The following is a 22609-nucleotide window of genomic DNA, read 5'->3' as shown; positions in this document are numbered from 1 at the left end:
CTTTCATTTCATATTGCCTTTCTACTGAAAGACACCTCCTGAGTGCATCCAGATCTCCTTGGAAGATGTTCACAGTGTGGATTGTAGGTCACAGCTATGTCTTCTGGAGTGAAACATTTGCAGAAAAAAGAGGTATGGTGAGAGACCTTGCTTTGCCAAATGTAGACATTAAATGGATTGGTCAGAGAGGGTTAAAGTGGCACCAATTAATGCCTTTGGTGAAAACCTTTCTACATCTCCCACAGCCTAACCTTATTATTGTGCACTGTGGTGGTAATGACCTAGGCACTTTAACTGGGGTAGGTCTGGAAATGCTTATTAAGGACACCTTTGTGCAATTGAGGTCGCTTTTTCCACAAACTGCCTTTGTATATTCTAACATATGCCAAAGGCAAAAGTGGAACTGGTCCAACCAATTTTGTCCGCAGATTGACAAAGCAAGGAAGCACGTCAACAAATCTATTTCTGCTTTCCTCAGAGACTATGGTATGGGTTCTATATACCACAACAACTTGCGTTACAACATGCAAGACATTTATAGAGGAGATGGTGTACACTTCACTGATGAAGGCAACAGAGTCTTCCTCTTGAACTTTAGACTCTGCATCGGTACTTACTTGTAGGTATCAAAAAACACACAATAAACACAAGGGCTCTTTTTAGAGCCACCTTATATCTTTTTACTTAATTGCGAATTTTTTTAAATTTTTTTGTTTTTAAAATTTTTTCGGGTGCGCGCTGGGTGCCCGCACTCGGCGATATTTTTTTTCAAAATATAAATCTTTTTTTTTGCCCTACAAGGTCCTACTGTGACCCCCTTACAATGCCTAGTGGGTCAATATCTCCCCACTCTGCCCCCTTTTCAAGGTCTCCCCCTTTGTTTCTCACCCCCTCTTTATGCGAGAGACAAAATGGCGGCCGCTGCTTCCTGATTTCCACCGATTCGAATGTTTACTGACATCTAACAACCAATCAGAAGTGCGCTTGCGCACGGCAAGGTGCGCGCACAGGACTTGCTCAGTGCGCGCACGCTGCGCGCTTACAGATATATATATTGATTTAAATGCTAATTTCTCAGGAAATACTGAACAGATTTACACCAAACCTGCAAAAGGCACTTCATGGACCTTATGGCTACCTCTCTGCCAAATTTCACATAATTCTGTTCAGCCGTTCGGGCTGTAGCTGCGACTAAAGTCCCTATGGAAAAATGCATGGGGAAAACGTGTTTTGGGACCCCCCTTTTTTCTCGGCCCCCGCTTGACGAATCACCCCAAAACTTTCAGGGTAGGAACTGAGCGGAGCGCCCCATTAGTTTTGAAAATTTCGCGAAGATTCGTCAACCGGCGCCAAAGTTATTCAAAATAGAATTTTGAGTTTTCCTATGGAAACACGGTCCTAACTATAACTACCTACTGGCGACCGCCAGTAGGTAATATGTATATATATATCATTTGTGGGCATACATATTTTGTATCAAACAATAGGAGAGCGAGGAAAAGAGGGGGAACCGTCCCTATCCCCTGTATGAATCAAGTAAACAATGTGGACGTCCCCAGACCTGTGTAGGGATTGGACTCACTGTAGTTGATTTACAGTGGCAAGGAATCCTTAGATTCTTTTTAAAGACCCCTCACACAACAACCTAGTTGGTGTCATGCTTCATCATCGGGGTCCCAACTGGGTGGCCGAATGCCACCCGGTTGTGCTACGACGCCTGATTACAGCGGAGCAGGTGTGGTGCAGTGGTGTGATGAAGTGTGAGTGAAAAATACCTCTGGGAATCCTGACCATGGGAATTTTATTTGTGGTGGCCCAGGGTATGTTAAAAATGACGAAAGACAACTTGTGGAGTGATTAGTCTCTTAGTTGTCGACTTGGGTCAGCATGTTTCAGCCCACAATTAAAGGCTGCTGACAAGACTGCAGCCGGGACCCAGGGAGCCACAGTAGGATTAAAGTGGGAACCGCCAACAGTCCCAAAGTGGGACCAGAGGCAGTTCCTCTCCCGGCCTCCGATCGGCTGCCTAACACTTCAATTTAGTGTACCTCAATTTCCGTTGTTTGGCGTCATCCAAACACTCCCATTTTTCCCAACACACCTTAGTGAGTGTGTTGTGGCCATTCTACACACATGGCGTAATTTTGCCATCGACTTTTTCACACTTTTCACCTGGTCCTGACGAAAGCCCCTCATACCTTTAATTGTGGGCTGAAACATGGTTCTAAGAGACTAATCACTCCACTAGTTGTCTTTCGTCACTTATAACATACCCTGGGCCACCACAAATAAAATTCCCATGGTCAGGATTCCCAGAGGAATTTTTAACTCACACTTCACTTCATCACACCACTGCACCACACCTGCTCCGCTGTAATCAGGCGTCGTAGCACAACCGGGCGGCATTCGGCCACCAGGTTGGGACCCCAATGATGAAGCATGACACCAACTAGGTTGGTGTGTGAGGGGTCTTTTAAAAGAATCTAAGCATTCCTTGGCACTGTAAATCAACTACAGTGAGTCCAATACATATTTTGTACCTATGAGTTTTGAAGTAAAAGATGTGACGGCTTCCTGATGAAGGCATTCCCTCCGAAACGAGCGTAGTGTCAATATACCGTCATCTTTTTAACATCTGTGCCATGTACATTGTGAACTAATTGTTATTGCACTCTGGTTTGATAAACTAATGCATTGTGTATTTAGTCAGATGTGCTCTAATTTAGCACACTGATTATGATTTCTATGATTGATAACTATCCTAAGATCATAATGTATAATTCTTTGTACTAATCATTGTACAGGACACTGTGTAAAATAATCATGTTTTTATTGTGGTGATTTTTTCACATTTTCAAATGTTATATGTAAACATTAAAAATAATTTTATGATAACAGCATAAGCAGCCATTCAAGTCATTTGATGTTTTGCAACTATGTTAATTGCTGCATCTTAGTCTCTTGCCCAAGTTTGTTATCTATTCTAAATCTAACAGTGAAGACACTTACAACTTCCTCTAAAGCATGGAATGCATACCTCTGAGCAGCCATCAAGGAAGCAGGCAATTCACTCAACTGGGAAGCATGCACCTATACGTTGGCGTGCCACTTCTGCTTTATCTATCAGCTCGTTGAAGGAAGTATGTAAAAATGTACAAAAAATATTTCCTTCTACACCCTACTTTGGGGCCGATTCCAATCCTGGAAAAAGGCTGTACGAATCATTGTACGGAGCGTTTTCCCCATACGACTCGTACCCGGTAAACTTTCCGTACAACCTAGGAAGTACGATTCGTACAGAAAGCCTATTTCCGTACGTTTCGTACAAAATACCGTACGGGTAAAAAAAAACTACGATTCTGATCCGGAACAGCTTGTACGTGACGTCCGGATGTATTCAGGCAGCGGTTTCTGGCTCAGCAAGTACGATTTGACCCTACGTCACTCTGTACGGCTCTTTTTTTACGGGAGCCAAACACAGCCGGAAAAGCAGAGTCCGAGGTGAACCGCTACGCAACGGAGCCCCGGTACGCGACGTACACGCCATGAACCCCATCGTACGTGTCATCTCGGTCCCCCTAGCCTAAGACCTGGTGCACCGGACCCGACGCACACGCCGCAGAAGGTGAGAACAACACCTAGGGGCCGGGGGGGGGTGAGGGGCAGGAAACATACCCCATACCCAAAGCCAAACCTATAATATGGAACCCATACATTACCACCAGGGTCTGGTCACTTGGGGGGCGTGGCCAGCAACCCCTGCGTACCGCAACAACGGAAGTGGACGTGTACGGTGCGTTGCACATGTACCCCTACGGCACAAGTACAATAGTGATATGGACTGTACACACGCAATGAATGCGTGGGTACGGTGCGTTGCACATGTACTCCTACGGCACCAGTAGAACAGTGATACGGACCGTACACACGCAATGAATGTGGGTGTACGGTGCGTTTCACACATACCCCTACGGCACCACTACAATAGTGATACGGACCGTACACACGCAATGAATGCGTGGGTACGGTGCGTTTCACACGTACCCCTACGGCACCACTACAATAGTGATATGGACCGTACACACGCAATGAATGCGTGAGTATGGTGCATTTCACACGTACCCGTACGGCACCACAACAATAGTGATACGGACCGTACACATGCAATGAATGCGTGGGTACGATGCGTTGCACACGTACTCCTACGGCACCAGTAGAACAGTGATATGGAACGTACACATGCAATGAATGCGTGGGTACGGTGCGTTGCACACGTACTCCTACGGCACCAGTAGAACTGTGATATGGACCGTACACATGCAATGAATGCGTGGGTACGGTGCGTTGCACACGTACTCTTACGGCAACAGTAGAACAGTGATACGGACCGTACACACGCAATGAATGCATGGGTACGGTGCATTTCACACGTACTCCTACGGCACATGTACATTTGGGATACGAGGCGTACACACGCCAGGAATGTGGGCTTACGGACTGGCCCTGCATGTTACCTTCATATTGGTGTGTGCGTAGGTCCAGGCCAGCAGTGTACTGCTCCAAGGGGGTGGGTGGGTGGGTGCAGAGGATTCCCAGCAGTGGCCAGCCATATGGGGGTGGCTGCAGATCAATATCAGCAGTGGCCACACATATAGGGGTGGGTGCAGATGAATACCAGCAGTGGACAGAGACATGGGGGGTTGCAGAGGACTCCCATCAGTGGACAGAGACATGGGGGTGGGTGCAGAGGACTCCCAGCAGTGGACAAAGACATGGGGGTGGTTGCAGAGGACTCCCAGCAGTGGACAGAGACATGGGGGTGGGTGCAGAGGACTCCCAGCAGTGGACTGAGATATGGGGGTGGGTGCAGAGGACTCCCAGCAGTGGCCTGTAATATGAGGGGTGTGTGCAGATGAATACCAGCAGTGTCCAGACATATGGGAGTGGGTGCACAGGACTCCCAGCAGTGGACAGAGACATGGGGGTGGGTGCAGAGGACTCCCAGCAGTGGACAGAGACATGGGGGTGGGTGCAGATGAATCCCAGCAGTGGACAGAGACATATGGGGGTGGGTGCACAGGACTCCCAGTAGTGGCCTGCAATATGAGGGGTGTGTGCAGATGAATACCAGCAGTGTCCAGACATATGGGAGTGGGTGCACAGGACTCCCAGCAGTGGACAGAGACATGGGGGTGGGAGCAGAGGACTCCCAGCAGTGGACAGAGATATGGGGGGTGTACATCATTATCAGATGACCACACCTACATGGTGGTATGGACGCATCCCTAACTTTGGACTATGATGATAGTGCTATAACAACACATCACTGACAGCAGTGTCCCACTCCCAGGAGGATGGATGTCTTTCACACACTGCATGACACACCACATGTGGGTGTGAGGACATATAACACATGCATACCCACCCCTGGCGGATGCAGCACAATATACACCCTGATATCATGCCACAAGACGGTATAGTCATGTAACTGCCTACAAAACTAAGATAGCCAAAGGGAACACACACTGTCACGCACATCCCAGGACTGATAGGAATGTCCAGGTGCTGGTCCAGCCACCAAGATGTTGTCTCTCACGGAAGGAATAGGCTGGAATTCCCCTAGATACAATGCCCACAATTGTCAGTCAGGTGCCCAAATACCCTGCATAAAAAGTACCATTTGTGTGGTAGGCCTTGATTACACACATGCATAGTGCTCTGAAAAGGGGGAATTTGTCCCTGAAGGCATTCCTACATACTCAAAACACAAGTACAGTGACTAGCAAGGATGGCACAGACGATTCAGTAGGAGACATCGGTGAGCAGGCATGGCCATTGTTGAAGGGATCCGTCACCAACAAAGGAAATGTTGACACAGGTCAGCACAACAATTGTGCAACTGTTTGCAGGGAAGATGTCAGGTGCCACAGAGGAAGGAACACTCCTTGGGACAATGTCTCAAAACAAAATGAACACACACTACCAATGATTCTTTGCAGAGACATTGTGATGGCACACAGATACCATGGTCCACCTCATGACCATCATACACAAATATTTCTCAGAACCCTAACACATTACCAGAACACCAACTCCAGGAGCCTCAGCACCAACATCAAATACCTGAAATGCAATAGTGTTGAAAGTAAAACACAAGGTTTTATTCAGCACCAAAAAAAACAACGAAAAATAGACTATGTACAGAGGCCAATGGCCAGTCCATATTTCAAGTCCAAGGGGGGACGTAGGGGACCGCGTCTACCCCTAGCTTGCCTGTGCAAAGGAACCTCAAGGTTTGTCGACCGGGGAGGGCATCATCTGTCGCAGTACCAGGCACCACAGGGACAGGAGGGGGAAGGGTAGGGGTGGCGGGTGCAGGGGTGGATGTCTCCACCACAGGGTGTGGGGCAGCGCCGAAGGTGGAGGCGAGCTCGGCGCTGCACACTGCTTCTAGGACGTCCAGCCTAACCCCTGCACCAGAGGATTCCCCAGGGTCAACGGAGGGTGTGGTGGGTGAGGGATGGGGTGCAGCGCTCTTGGGGGAGGGGGTCGACATGGTCGGGGACTCAACTCCCATGCCCGGGGACTTCCTCGCCCACTTGTGGGGTGGTCGCTCAGTGGGGGCGAGGTCCAGCTCACCCATAAAGATCTTCTTGGGTGAGCGTTTGGCAGGGGAGCCAAGGGGAGTGCTTTTGGAGGGACAGGGTTGTGAGGACTGCGGACTGCGACTGTGGCTGCGTGTATGTCGTCTGTCCCCAGAACCTGTGGGTGTGCCTACATCCCCCTGAGTGTGCGTGCCAGAAGGTGTGCGCTTTGCCTTACTTGGGGGTGTGCTGGCTGTGGCTGGTGGGGTGCGTGCTAATGACTGTCTGGGTGTGCATTAGACAGGCATGGGAGAGGGAAGTGTGGATGGGTCTGGGGTAGGGGGGGGCGGAGCACTGCAGGAGAGTAACTGCTGCCGTCAGGGAAGAGTCCATGGACCGCAGAATCCTGCGTTGGTCAGACATCGTTGCTGACATGCCCTCCATGAACGACACCATCTGTGTGAGAAGTTTAGTGTGTCCATGGAGGACATTCAGCACCGATGCCTGCCCAACCTGCAACTGCCGCAGTATGTCCACAGACTCTTCACTGAGGGTAGCAGGGGTGACAGGGGCAGAGGGTGCGGTGCCTGGTCCGAAGGAGACATGTTGGGCCTCTGCACGGACAGAAGGGATGGGAGCAACTGGGAGGGCGGAGATGGTAACGGAGGAGGCGGGGACAGATGTGGGGATGCTGCCAGGTGGTGTTGCAGTCTCCGCCTCCTCGAGGAGGTCAGCGTCAGACCTGTCGGCGTCGTACCTGGTATCGTGTCCAGACAGGTCCTCTGACTGACTCCCCTCGCCCTCCGTGCCACTGGCTCCTTCTGACTCTACAGCACTGGTGGCACTGTCGCTGGGTACCTCCTCCAGGTCCGTGCAGGTGTCTCCCTCTGTTGCGGATGATGATGCTGTGGGCAAGGAGAAGAAACCGAAATGCATCAGTCACCTGTATACATCTGACACATGAGCACAAAAACAATTGGTCACAGTGCATATCAGGCAATGCATTATGAGTAACAGCTAGATTACTCCGCAGACATGTAAGCCCTGTACTGCCCAGTTAGTAGACCCACTATGCCACTTGGACACAAGGAAAAAAAGAACACACCAGGCCACAACTTGAATGAGAAATACACTGAGAAGCTAGTGTCTTTGAACAGGTGAGCACAGCAATACAATGAAGTCATGCCACCTCTTGTTTACCTTGAAAGAAACAGTAGTGGTGCACCCAACGTAAACTAACACACCTCAATACTCAAGGTGTCACCACACTGAGAGACCTGTAAGTACTTTGGAACACAAAACGAAAAAATGTTGGTACCTTGGGACTCACAATACTTTACACAATCGACATGTTTTGAATGTGCCAATTCGCCATTTCGTGAAAAGAACACTCATGTGCCTGCATGAAATATGTCTCACAAGGCAGTGCACACAAAACTACATTTACACTGTCATTGAAGAAGCTGGCACCTTTTCTAAGAAGCCACTGTTAGAAATGAATGTTGTTGCAGAAAGTACATATACATGGACCCACGGAGGTCTTGATGTCTTGAGACTTGTTAGTTTGTATCACCAACAACAAAGGAGTCTCACAAAATCAAGACCACTGTGGGAACATGTATATGGAGAATCTGCAACACCATTTAATTCTAACAGTGGCTTCTTTGCAAAGGTGCCAGCGTGTTCCATGAAAGTGGAAATGTCGCTTGGTGTGTACTTCCTTGGGAGACATCTTTCATGCAGGCACATCAGTGTTCTTAACACAAATCATCAAATTACCACATTTAAAACATGAAAAACTGTTGACAAGTGCTGTGAGTGCCAAGGTACAATTTTTTTACAGTAACAACTTGAATTATGTCAGTTGTCACATGGCCATCCGTCACCTGATTACACAGTTGGCTACACATATGACCTACTGCCTGTCATCTGGAGTGGCACCAATGTCCACACCCAGGACAATGCATAAGCTACTGGGCCTGCAATTGGGTTGTAAAAAAAAGCATAGCTGTACTGTGGAGACACCGTCATGGCAAGCCAGAATGTCCACACAGATGTCAGCACACAAAGTCCAAACTGCATTGCATCTGAACCACACACAGGTGCCAAAAATGTATGAGCAGGAATCATATTTTGAAAAAAATGACACGGGCTGCAAAGCACGAACAATAAGCACTGGCCAGCATCACAGGGGCACTGCACGGTGATTCTTTGTACAGCCAATTCTCACACACAGGTCAAACCTGGCAAGGAAAAATCAGGGTTGCCCATGTAGGCCTCTCCCGCACAACCACCCATACCTGAGTCAATGTGATTGATACAGATCAAGAAGTGACACCTCTTATTCAGGTTTACAAAAAATGTGCAGCAAAAATTGCTAGATTTACACAACATCACCTACTGGGGCTGGCAACACATATTTGTGACAAACAACCATCAACAGATTGTTGTGAATAGCCACACAGGCACTGCCCAGTGTGAGTATGCACAAGCAAAATGGTGTATCCCTGTCCAGTGGACACATGTAGCACATATTTTAAAAATACAAACTAGGCCAGGGAACAATGCCACAGAGGCAGACCTATGCTGAACCCACAGAGAATGTGCACAGTGTTGGATGACACACATGATTAGGAGGCCAGGGTGTCTCAGGGGACTGTAGTGGGCACACTGCTCCGTGTTCCTGGAATGAGCTGACTGTACCATGAGCAACCGTCATGGCACTATGCATATCTCCCACTCATGCACATCATGTCTGAGGCCACAACATTGGTCATGCATGGTGCAAGGGTGTTCAGTTGAAACCTCACACTCCTATGTTGAGAATCATCATCAGTGCCAACAAATATGGACCCCCAACATAGTGACCAGATCATGGCACAGGCAAGGTACCAACACAAGTCACAGACCACCCTCCCACATGATGCAGAAAGCAATGTGCACTTAGATTTACTGGAACCCTAGATGACCATGTGCAAATGTGATTACACACAGACCAGGGGACACATGTCAAGGAGGGGAAGGGATGAAAAAGAGCACCAGGTGACATTGGGGAACAGAAAATGCACTGCACATATAAACTCTGGGAGTGTATCCAGGCTACAGAGCACTTCCAAAAGCTGGTGACACATAACACAACAAACAGCCATGTACCTACCGCCTCCTTGCTGCAGTCTCTCCTGTAACTGCCTATCGAGGTCAGGGAAGACCACCGCCAGGACACGGCTCATGTGGGGGGTCAGGCATCGGCCCCACCGTGGGGGCGAGGAGTGTCGATCCCCAGCTGGACCCAGGCGATCCGCCGGGTCCAGCACCGGATGTCCTGCCACCTTTTGCGGACCTGTGGCAGCCTCCGACTACGATCCCCCACAGATCTCACGGCCCTGACGATGTCCCGCCAGATCTCCCCCTTCTCGTAGGCAGTTACCTGTCAGGATGACAAAGTGACACAACATCAATACACCTGCTCCATGTCCCAGAGACACACATTTGAACATCTTTGAAATGTTGAACAGGGCATAGGATGCTGACGGGAATTGCATCATTCTCAATGAGAAATTGGCCTGTGTGCAAGCCCCAATGCACTACATGGCATTGAAAGTCAACAGGTGGCATGAGGGGTGCAACACACTCACTGATCATGGCACATACTGTGCAGCACATACAACAGCAGGCTGATGGGCAGCACGTGTCAAGCAGTCACATGTCCCACTCCACTGACGCACCCTCAGCAGACTAGACAGACACACCCAGGCACAGATCACTCGCCTGTCATTGACAACAGCGGATACAACCCTCACTCTGCACATGTGCCACTTGCCAGTGGGGTGTCACAGGTGTCATGCTAGCTCTGCAAGTCAGACACACAGCACGGCTTACTTGTCACATCAGATGGGTAGAGCTGTTGCCTCCTCCATGCAGCTGTGGTGCAACACTTCACATAACCTAACAAATAATGCCTACTCAAGACCTGTATTTTAATTTCTTATATTTAGTCAAATATTGTTAAAACATATAAGTCAACATGGGCTTTTCAACAAACAACACCAATTTACCACTTTAATTCAATTCTTTACTCCTGTTTATTGTATTTTTAAATTATCCTTTTTTAATAATTTTTTTAAAATGTATAAATCAATCTTCATTTATGACATCACCATTATATTTTGCACATTGTTTATATCAATTCCCTAATACAAAATTATTATTCTAAATCAAACCCAGGAAGAGAACACTAAACATTCATACTATTCATTCATACATCCACATACCATACACATCCTATAAATAAATCTCAATAGCTGTCCCAGTTAGCGCTTATTAGTTGTTAACAGTCTTTATAACCCCTGAGGGAGAGCTACTACAACAATTGGAGGATTTCCAGAAAGACTTGGTCAACGCGTTTCGGTGGCATAAGAAAACGTAGAAACCACCTTCATCAGGACCCGCTACTTCTCATATCACAGGTTCTCAAACCCTGGGATTTCCTAAAAAAATATATATAAAACAAAATTAATTACTAGCCCAAAAAAAACTACTAGCTAAATTTAAAAAGACACCGATTGGACCAAATAATACATATATACCATATATACCAAATAATGTAATGCACTGGTAGCAAGGTTATCCCTTACAACGTAACCCTATATAATGACCCCAACATACATGGTGATACACTTAGTGTTACCTTGCCTAACAAGAAGAGATTTAAAAAAAAAAAAGTAATCTAATAAATCTAAGGGAGGACTTTATCAACGTGGAACTATACTGCATGAGGGAGAATGTATCTCCAAAGTGTAACTTTAGTATTAAAGTCTAATCCTACCATAAGTTTGTAAGTAAAATACTTACTAGAATGATACTGGCATACAATAATTCCTGATATTACTAAAGGAATCACAGTTTCTTCCTGTGTGACGATACCCTAGCAAGATCAGAACAAAAAGACAACATCAGGGTAGATGCATTTATATGTTGGCTTTCATTTTACTATTCTAATCTTTATAAACCTTTCTTGTAATTAAACACAGTACTTACATACCCACAAAAGACACCTTATATTCCTTCTAGTTGTAAGGCAGAACCCCGATACAGCCGGTATTTATTCAAAAAGTTCTCCATATGTCTGTATGAAAGAGTTATTATATTCAGCATTACCACCTATCTTACACTATAGAAGGCATCCTTACTATGCTCTGTCTCCAAAGAGGAAAGTAAGCTGATCATAAATACCTTTGAGTAGTATATCTTATTGAAGTCACAAAGGTATTCCCATTTCATCCGTGTCCAAGTCTGGAAAAACCCTGGATAGGATACACGATTTTAAAATTCTTCGTAGTGTCCCTATAGCAAAGAAGGGCAAGACAATGGTAGTATATTTTGCTACAGGAGGAAAAAGGAAGAAGCAGGAGAAGAGAAAAAACAGCGAACGGAACCTCAAACCTGTACGTCATGTGTTCTAAATTACCACAATCTAATATCTAATTCCCATGGATAGAAAAGGCAAAAGAGTCCCTAGAAGCTCTAAGCTGCTCAACATAGACTTCTACCCACATTCCTTGCAGGGGGGAGATCCAAAGCCCAGTCTCTTAATAATACAAGATACCAACCCCAATATCCAACGAAAAACACGGAGGCTAGGTCAAGAGATTAACAAGTGGAGGAAGTCTCAGATTTACCCCCAAAAAAACACTGAATCCAACCTATTCCCTCCTAACTCACCATCTTTTTTTGCGTATCAATCCTTCAATCGCACGTTGGCGTCATCGGGTCTCCTTCCTGTAGGTAAGTGAGACATATCCCAAATACGTGTCTCTATTTATACCATTACGGTCTACACCGCTCCACAAGCATAATTGCCTGAGCAGCTTCACCTGTTAATTCCATAGAAACAGACAGAGGACTAACTACCTATACTACTACAAGCGCCATCTTAAACAAGTGTGTTTCATACAACGTCGTTGCATAAATGCCTATTATTGTTGACGATTTGTAACACACTCACTCAAGATGGCGCTTGTAGAAATTTTGGCAGAGAGTCCGTCATCTTTGTGGGCTATCTTGAACAGACGAAGTCATTGTGGCAATTTGATATGTGGTACACGATATGTAACATACTTGTTTAAGATGGCGCATATAGTAGTAGAGGTAGTTAGTTCTCTGTCTGTTTCCATGGAATTAGCAGGTGAAGCTGCCCAGGCGATTATGTGTGCGGAGCGTTATAGACCGTAATGGTATAAATAGAGATACGTACTCAAGATAGCGCTTGCAGAAAATTTGGCAGATAGTCCGTCATTTTTGTGGGCTATCGTGAACAGACGAGGTTACTTTGGCAATTCGATATGTGGTATACGATATGAAACACACTTGTTTAAGATGGCGCTTGTAGTAGTATAGGTAGTTAGTCCTCTGTCTGTTTCTATGGAATTAACAGGTGAAGCTTCTCAGGCAATTATGCTTGTGGAGCGGTGTAGACCGTAATGGTATAAATAGAGACACGTATTTGGGATATGTCTCACTTACCTACAGGAAGGAGACCCGATGACGCCAACGTGCGATTGAAGGATTGATACGCAAAAAAAGATGGTGAGTTAGGAGGGAATAGGTTGGATTCAGTGTTTTTTTGGGGGTAAATCTGAGACTTCCTCCACTTGTTAATCTCTTGACCTAGCCTCCGTGTTTTTCGTCGGATATTGGGGTTGGTATCTTGTATTATTAAGAGACTTGGCTTTGGATCTCCCCCCTGCAAGGAATGTGGGTAGAAGTCTATGTTGAGCAGCTTAGAGCTTCTATTGTCTGCTTCTTGGGACTCTTTTGCCTTTTCTATCCATGGGAATTAGATATTAGATTGTGGTAATTTAGAACACGTGACGTACAGGTTTGAGGTTCCGTTCGCTGTTTATTCTCTTCTCCTGCTTCTTCCTTTTTCCTCCTGTAGCAAAATATACTACCATTGTCTTGCCCTTCTTTGCTATAGGGACACTACGAAGAATTTTAAAATCGTGTTTCCTATCCGGGGTTTTTCCAGACTTGGACACGGATGAAATGGGAATACCTTTGTGACTTCAATAAGATATACTACTCAAAGGTATTTATGATCAGCTTACTTTCCTCTTTGGAGACAGAGCATAGTAAGGATGCCTTCTATAGTGTAAGATAGGTGTAATGCTGAATATAATAACTCTTTCATACAGACATATGGAGAACTTTTTGAATAAATACCGGATATATCGGGGTTATGCCTTACAACTAGAAGGAATATAAGGTGTCTTTTGCGGGTATGTAAGTACTCTGTTTAATTACAAGAAAGGGATTACCTTGCTACCTGTGCATTACATTATTTGGTATATATGGTATATATGTATTATTTGGTCCAATCGGTGTCTTTTTAAATTTAGCTAGTAGTTTTTTTTGGGCTAGTAATTAATTTTGTTTTATATTTTTTTTTTTAGGAAATCCCAGGGTTTGAGAACCTGTGATAGGAGAAGTAGCGGGTCCTGATGAAGGTGGTTTCTACGTTTTCTTATGCCACCGAAACGCGTTGACCAAGTCTTTCTGGAAATCCTACAATTGTTGTAGTAGGTCCCCCTTGGGGGTTATAAAGACTGTTAACAACTAATAAGCGCTAACTGGGACAGCTATTGAAATTTATTTATAGGATGTGTATGGTATGGGGATGTATGAATGAATAGTATGAATGTTTAGTGTTCTCTTCCTGGGTTTGATTTGGAATAATAATTTTGTATTAGGGAATTGATATAAACAATGTGCAAAATATAATGGTGATGTCATAAATGATGATTTATTTATACATTTAAAAAAAATTATAAAAAAGGATAATTTAAAAATACAGTAAACAGGAGTAAAGAATTGAATTAAAGTGGTAAATTGGTGTTGTTTGTTGAAAAGCCCATGTTGACTTATATGTTTTAACAATATTTGACTAAATATAAGAAATTAAAATACAGGTCTTGAGGGAGCATTATTTGTTAGGTTGTTTATTATTTCCCCTCTCCTCCCTGACCTTTTGGAAAAGTATTTTGTCTAGAGGGGGTCCCAATATTTCTTGCATTGCAACACTTCACATAGACACCCACCCACATGACAAGGAACATTCACACACATCAATGTCCATGAGGTCGTACACATCATTTGGACACTCTCACCACAGGTCCACTCAACTCATACACATCTGTGGGTACAGTCACCTGTCACACCGGGGGGACCACTGAATCACCTCAGTACAATAGGAAAAAAAGCCACCAAGGATTTTCTAGGCTGAATGTGTCATGCACTATGCAGTGAAAGTCACAGTAAGCACAATGCAAGTGAGGAGTGCACACAGGAACTACATCATGCTCTGCATGAGAGACATCAGCATGTCCCTCCTGGGACCCACTCTAAACAACATTGCATGTCTGTCCCACCTGGACACAATATTAACAGTCACACAACAGGTGCATAGGCAAAGGTAGTGGAGTCAGCACTCGCCCTCTCCCCTGGTCTCCCATACAGCTTGGTGTACTGTGGGAGGAGGCAGGCCAGCAACACCTCATTCTCCTCCAGGGTGAATGGCTGGGCCCTCTCCACAATACGTGACATGGTCCAGAGGAAGCAGAGACAGCAGCAGTGTGGTCGACTCAAAAGTTGTGCAGGCAAGTGCCCTCTCATGGGTTCTGGCTGCCTTATATCTGTCTTGCTGAGGAGCATTCATTTTGAGGAGTACATAGTGATTGGTCAGACTCATTCGCATCGTACGTTTAATCCCTTTAAACATACACCAATGACACGCATTCGCATCGTTCAAATTTTGAGCATCATGTCTAGTCAACAACCACTTTGCAACATTGTATTTTGTGGACAACTGACTGTTCCAGGACACCTGATGGACACATTTCAACTGAAAACTCTGTGTCCATGACAAACAGCATGCATTTAGGGCCTAATACTTGTCCCTTATGTGTCCTATGTAATTTTGAAATCCACACACAGGTACGGTGCGTTTCACACGTACCCCTACGGCACCACTACAATAGTGATACGGACCGTACACACGCAATGAATGCGGGTGTACGGTGCGTTTCACACGTACCCGTACGGCACCACTACAATAGTGATACGGACCTTACACACGCAATGAATGCGTGGGTATGGTGCGTTTCACACGTACCCCTACGGCACCAGTAGAACAGTGATATGGACTGTACACAGGCAATGAATGCGGGTGTATGGTGCGTTTCACACGTACCCCTACGGCACCACTACAATAGTGATACGGACCATACACACCCAATGAATGCGTGGGTACGGTGCGTTTCACACATATCCGTACAGCACCACTACAATAGTGATATGGACCCTACACACGTAATGAATGCGTGGGTACGGTGCGTTTCACACGTACCCGTACGGCACCACTACAATAGTGATACGGACCGTACACACGCAATGAATGCATGGGTATGGTGCGTTTCACACGTACCCCTACGGCACCAGTAGAGCAGTGATACAGACCATACACACGCAATGAATGCGGGTGTACGGTGCGTTTCACACGTACCCCTACGGCACCACTACAATAGTGATACGGACCGTACACACGCAATGAATGCGTGGGTACGGTGCGTTTCACACGTAGCCGTACGGCACCACTACAATAGTGATACGGACCGTAAACACGCAATGAATGTGGGTATACGGTGCGTTTCACACGTACCCCTACGGCACCAGTAAAACAGTGATACGAGGCATACACACGGCAGGAATGGAGGGCTACGAGTCGCACAAGGATGTCCATCAAGTGCTTGTCATTGCATACTTTCATGTGCAGGCCCTAGGTGTGTCAGCCAGTGATATTGCACAGGTCCACTCATCTAGTTGCACAATTGATGTTTGATGACCTGTGGACACATGTCGTGTGATGGGGCACTATGTGGCACACATCACCTTGACACTTGCCACATGTGTGTCTGTAGTCCAACTGTGTCATGCACAGCAGCAGTGGGATGGCACAGTCATCCCCACCCGCACCTGTCTCCTGATGCCAGGGACAGGGACACTCTATCAACTGACATGTCATGATCAGCGTGCCCCTATGTGACTATGTCAGGTGTGTGTCATGTGTTCCCATGAACTTGCTGTTAGTGTTCCGTCAACTGCATCTGCTGCTGGCGCATCCAACATGGGTCTGTGTGGAGATGGGCATGGTACACCTCTACGCACACCATGCCACATGTGGATTCCCACGGCTGTAGGGTCTGTGTGCATTGGACATCATATTTTCCCAGGCATACATGTCAGCGTCGTCTCAATGGCTGTGTTTATTTGTTGTCACGTGTACTCCTTCATCGCAATGTGTTTCATATGTACATTTGACATTCCATGTGACCTGTGCGTGTGCCTTGCAGTCAACTGCCTGGATGAGATGACATCCTTCAAATGCTGCTATGTGGATGTGTGTCACTCCGGTGATATCACTGGCTGTTCACTCAGACTTGCCCCCAGCTCATTTCAGGGCATGTCATGTAGACTTGACAATCAACAGGTGTATCTGGCTTTTCGTAGGAGTGCCAGCTAGCTGGCATATGTGTCCTGGATGTATTGCACACACCAGACTCCATAGTTACCTGATGTTTAGTAGCAGTTTAGCATGTGCTATGTTCATTGACATTGATGTTGGCAGACTCTCAATCTTCATTATTCCTACCAATGTCTTGCAGGGCACCGCCTGTCCCAAGAACAATGCCAGACTTGGCTGCCATGAGGGAACGTGCCTGCATCTGACATTACAGATTCACTCAACAGTTGTTTGAGGACTTGACCGACAAGCTGGCACCACACCTCCAACCGCGACACAGGTATCCTACTGTGCTGACCCCAAAGTTGAAGGTGATGGCAGCCCTACATTTTTTTGCCACAGGTACGTTTCAATTGACCATAGCTGATGTTGGTGGGATGTCACAGACAATGTTCAGCCGTGTCCTGCGTGATGTTTTGGCAGCCATGTTGGAGCACCTTGATGAATTCATCAAATTTCCTACTCCTGAGGAGTTGACAGATGTGAAGGGTGATTTCTATGCCCTGGGAGGGATGCCCCATGTCATTGGGTCCATTGATGGGACACATGTGGCTTTGGTATCACCACAGGCACAGGAGCAAGCCTATCGCAACCGTAAACATTACCACTCAATAAATGCCCTTGTGGTTTGTCTTGCTAACATGCTGATTTCCCATGTCTGTGCACGTTTTCCAGGATCAGCACACAATGCCTACATCATGAGGCGTAACAGGGTGCCACAAATGATGCTGCGGCTGCACAACGAACGAGCATGTCTTGTTGGTGGGTATACTCTGTTGGTCCTGTGTGTTGCGGTATCTTTGGCTCTTATGGCATCTCCTGACCCACTTATTTACATGATGTTTCCATGTAGGGGACTCGATATCCCAACATGCCATGGCCAATGACACCTCTCCACAACACAAGAACAGCTGCAGATCACAGGTACAACAATGCACACGGGCAGACCAGGTGAGTGATTGAGAGGACGTTTGGCCTCCTGAAGAGCCGATTCCGGTGCCTTGACAAGACAGGCGGGTCCCTCCCATATGCACTGGAGAAGGTGTGCAAAATATTCATTGTGTGCTGCATGCTGCACAACATGGCCATTGAGAAGGCAGTGCCACTCATCCTTGATCCTGATGAGCAGCAACACCCACCCGTGGAGGATCCAGGGCTTGGTCACGAGGCAAGTGATGAGGAGGAGGAGGATGATATCCGGAGTCAGCTCATACGCAACTTCTTCTCATAATGGTGAGTCACTGGGTATGAGTGTGCAAGCTTGTAGCATTGAGTGGCATGTGTTGCAATGTGTGTGTCCAGCTGACTGAATGCAAAGTGACTTTGATGTGTGTACTGATGTGTCACTCGAGTGATGATGTCATGCCACACAGTTCTGCGGAGAGACTTTCTTTGAAATTTGCATGTGTCCAACATTGTTCATGTTTCCTAACTGACCATGTGTGCGGCGAGATTTGTTTTAGGTGACTTCTTGTGTGTCTGTCATTCCCAGGTTTTTGCGCCTGTTGTCTGTTCGTGTCATCTTTAAGCCTGGGCGTTGAACTACGCTCCATTGGCGGAGCTTGCGAAGTTTAGGCAACTTCGCGATTCGCGTAGAGCGCGAAGTTGCAGATTGCTACGCAATCTAGCGCGTAGCGTAGTACTTTTGCTTCCTCGCGCGCTCAATATTCATTCTGGCGCGCGCGGTAACGTCTTACCGTGATTCTGCGATCGCCAACTTGCTTTTCTGTCCGTTCGCGAGCGCCACGAGATTTGTAATATGGCTGCCCAAGCCCGCGAGCGCGAACACGTCATTCGGGCGCGCGAGCTGACTTCCGGCGGCTGTCTTGGTTAGATCGCGACCCCTAACATGCAAAAACTACAATCTGGCGAAGAATATCTCGCGAGCTTCATAGAACCTTCTCTAAAATGATCATTTTGCTCAGAAAAACTCCTCAGATTGTGATTTTGCTGTAGTCTTTTGTGTAAGGAGAGTCCTTTAATTTTTTTAACTCTTTTTTTCAAGAGGAAGGAAGTGCCCCTGAGTCTACAACTTCCTGTTCCTGTCCAGCAGGCTCCTCCCAGTGCTTTGTGTATGTGCTGTTCACTTTCATTTGGATTTGGAGCTGGAAGGTTCACTTTTTGTGTCTGTCTGCTGCATCATACCATTGGATTGGATTGGATTTATTTGAGGACTTTTTGATTTGAGATTTAATTTACTACAAGTAAGTTGGAGAATTGGTGTGTTTGTTTCATTGGGGCTTGTTTGTACCTACATTTTTCTGGGATTTTCATTGTTTTTTAAAATTATTGTTGTGGCGGGTGGCCTGTACTTTCAATAGGGGCCTAGTTGTTTTTCTCTGCAATTTCTGCCAGTAGGGTACCCATGGGTCCATGTTTCGTGGTGTCTGTAGAATTTTCAACATCATGTTGGGCATGGATGGCATAGGATTGAAATGCTAAATGTGGCTGTGGTGTATTTGACTGTTGGTGTGTGTGTGTGTGTGTGTGAAATACCTTTGTTGGATGTGTGTGCTTGATGTGTAACTTCTTTCCAATCCTTTTGTAGCCCTGTTGATTTTAATTTTTGGATTAAAGCTGTGTTGTTTAGCAGGCCTCCTTTGTCCCATCATCTATTATAGCCCTGCTTCAGTTCATTTTTTTCCATGGCCTGTTGTGACTGTGAGTGCCCATGTGGCTTGTGGCAATTTTGTGGTGGTAGTTTAGTAGTGTGTGCTTCTTTTTCCATAAAGGCCTGCATTTCTATTATTTGTTCCCCTTGGCTTATGCTTGTTGTTGTTGTGTCCTCCTGGCCATGTGTGTGGCGGCCATTTTGTGAAGGCAGGCATTGTGCTTTTGCCATAGGCTTACATTGACTGTTCCAAGCTTGTGGCCTAGTCTGCCAGTAGGCCCAGAGTTAGTCAGCCTCAAATCTTTGGTGCGTTATTTAAATTTACAGTTTGTGTTGTCTGTTGATTTTTTTTTTACACCATGAATGGCTTTGGATTTTATTGCAAAATGTGTTTTTTGTGGTGGAATAGCAGTTTTTGGGTGTGTGTTAAATAAATAGGGCTTTTCAGCCAGTAGGTAACCCTAGGGATTCAGCTCGCGTACTTCCGGTAACTCTGCACAGCGCGACAACGCGGACTTACAGTTTTCGGCATTTTCGTGCTCTCAATATGCGGGTTCGCGCACGCGATAAAGCATTTTTGTACAGTTCGCGATCCCGAACACGCAGCATTTGCAATCTGGCAAACAACATCTCGCGAGCAACATAAATCCATCTCGAAAATGCTGATTTTGTGCATTTTGCTAAAAAAACTCCTCAGGTTGTCATTCAGCTGTAGTTTTGGAGCACGGAGAAGCTTTTATTTTTTTTCAAATATTTTTTATGAGAGTAAGTAAGTTCCACAGACACTACAACTTCCTGTTCCTGTCCTTTGTAATCACTTTTTGGTTATTATTGTGGTAGGTGGCCTGAGCATGTGTGTGGTGGCCATTTTAGGAAGGCAGGCATTGTGCTTTTGCCATAGGCGTACATTGACTGTCTTCCATTTCTTGTTGTTGTGGGTGTGTGGTGGCCATTTTGTGGAGCCATCCAAGCAGTGTGCTTGCTTTTGCCATTCTGTTCCAAGCTTGTGGCCTAGCCTGCCAGTACGCCCAGAGGTAGTCATCCTCAAATCTTTGGTGCATTATTTAAATTTACATTTTGTGTTGTGTGTTGAATTATTTTTTTACACCGTGTATGGCTTTGGGTTTCATTGCAAAAGGTTTTTTTTGGGGTGGGATAGCAGTTTTTGGGTGTGTGTTAAATAAATAGGGCTTTTCAGCCAGTAGGTAACCCTAGGGATTCAGCTCGTGTACTTCCGGTAACTCTGCACAGCGCGACAACGCGGACTTACAGTTTTCGGCATTTTCGTGCTCTCAATATACGGGTTCGCGCACGCGATAAAGCATTTTTGTACAGTTCGCGATCCCGAACACGCAGCATTTGCAATCTGGCAAACAATATCTTGCGAGCAACATAAATCCATCTCGAAAACGCTGATTTTGTGCATTTTGCTAAAAAAACTCCTCAGGTTGTCATTCAGCTGTAGTTTTGGAGCACGGAGAAGCTTTTATTTTTTTTAAAATATTTTTTATGATAGTAAGTAAGTTCCACAGACACTACAACTTTCTGTTCCTGTCCTTTGTAATCACTTTTTGGTTATTATTGTGGTGGGTGGCCTAAGCATGTGCGTGGCGGCCATTTTAGGAAGGCAGGCATTGTGCTTTTGCCATAGGCATACATTGACTGTCTTCCATTTCTTGTTGTTGTGGGTGTGTGGCGGCCATTTTGTGGAGCCATCCAAGCAGTGTGCTTGCTTTTGCCATTCTGTTCCAAGCTTGTGGCCTAGTCTGCCAGTACGCCCAGAGGTAGTCATCCTCAAATCTTTGGTGCATTATTTAAATTTACATTTTGTGTTGTGTGTTAAATTATTGTTTTTACACCGTGTATGGCTTTGGGTTTCATTGCAAAAGGTTTTTTTTGGGGGTGGGATAGCAGATTTTGGGTGTGTGTTAAATAAATAGGGCTTTTCAGCCAGTAGGTAACCCTAGGGATTCTGCTCGCGTACTTTCGGTAACTCTGCACAGCGCGACAACGCGGACTTACAGTTTTCGGCATTTTCGCGCTCTCAATATGTGTGTTCGCGCACGCGATAAAGCATTTTTGTACAGTTCGTGATCCCAAACACGCAGCATTTGCAATCTGGCAAACAATATCTCGCGAGCAACATAAATCCATCTCGAAAACGCTGATTTTGTGCATTTTGCTAAAAAAACTCCTCAGGTTGTCATTCAGCTGTAGTTTTGGAGCACGGAGAAGCTTTTTTTAAAAAAAAAATATTTTTTATGAGAGTAAGTAAGTCCCACAGACACTACAACTTCCTGTTCCTGTCCTTTGTAATCACTTTTTGGTTATTATTGTGGTGGGTGGCCTGAGCATGTGTGGCGGCCATTTTGTGGAGGCAGGCATTGTGCTTTTGCAATAGGCCTGCATTGTCTGTCTTGTATTCCTGACCTTTTCTTGTTTTTGTGAGTGGCCTGGCCTTGTGGTGGCAGCTATTTTGTGGTACCAGCCACTGTGCTTTTTCCATAGGCCTCCAGGCTTGTGGCCTAGTTGTACAGTAGGCCCAGGGGTACTACTCATCAATCATCATGGGTGCATGGAATTTAAACAACTGTTTTTGTGTTGTGCGTTAAATTTCAACATCATGTATGGCTTTGGATGGAATTGTAAAATGTGGCCTTTACTTTTTTTCGGGGGTAGATTTCACTTTTGGGGTGTTGTAAATAAATGCCTTTAGTTTTTATGTGTATATGTTCGTTGTTGTTGCTCCCTGATGCTGCATCCATCCCATAAGATGCACACATTTTTATTTAGGGCAAACAGGCTAGACTACATTTATGTTTTTGTTCTTTGCTATTC

Source organism: Triturus cristatus, chromosome 4_2, assembly GCF_964204655.1.
Source record: "Triturus cristatus chromosome 4_2, aTriCri1.1, whole genome shotgun sequence".
In the NCBI taxonomy this organism is placed as follows: Eukaryota; Metazoa; Chordata; class Amphibia; order Caudata; family Salamandridae; genus Triturus; species Triturus cristatus.
Note: the sequence above shows the minus strand (reverse complement) of the source record.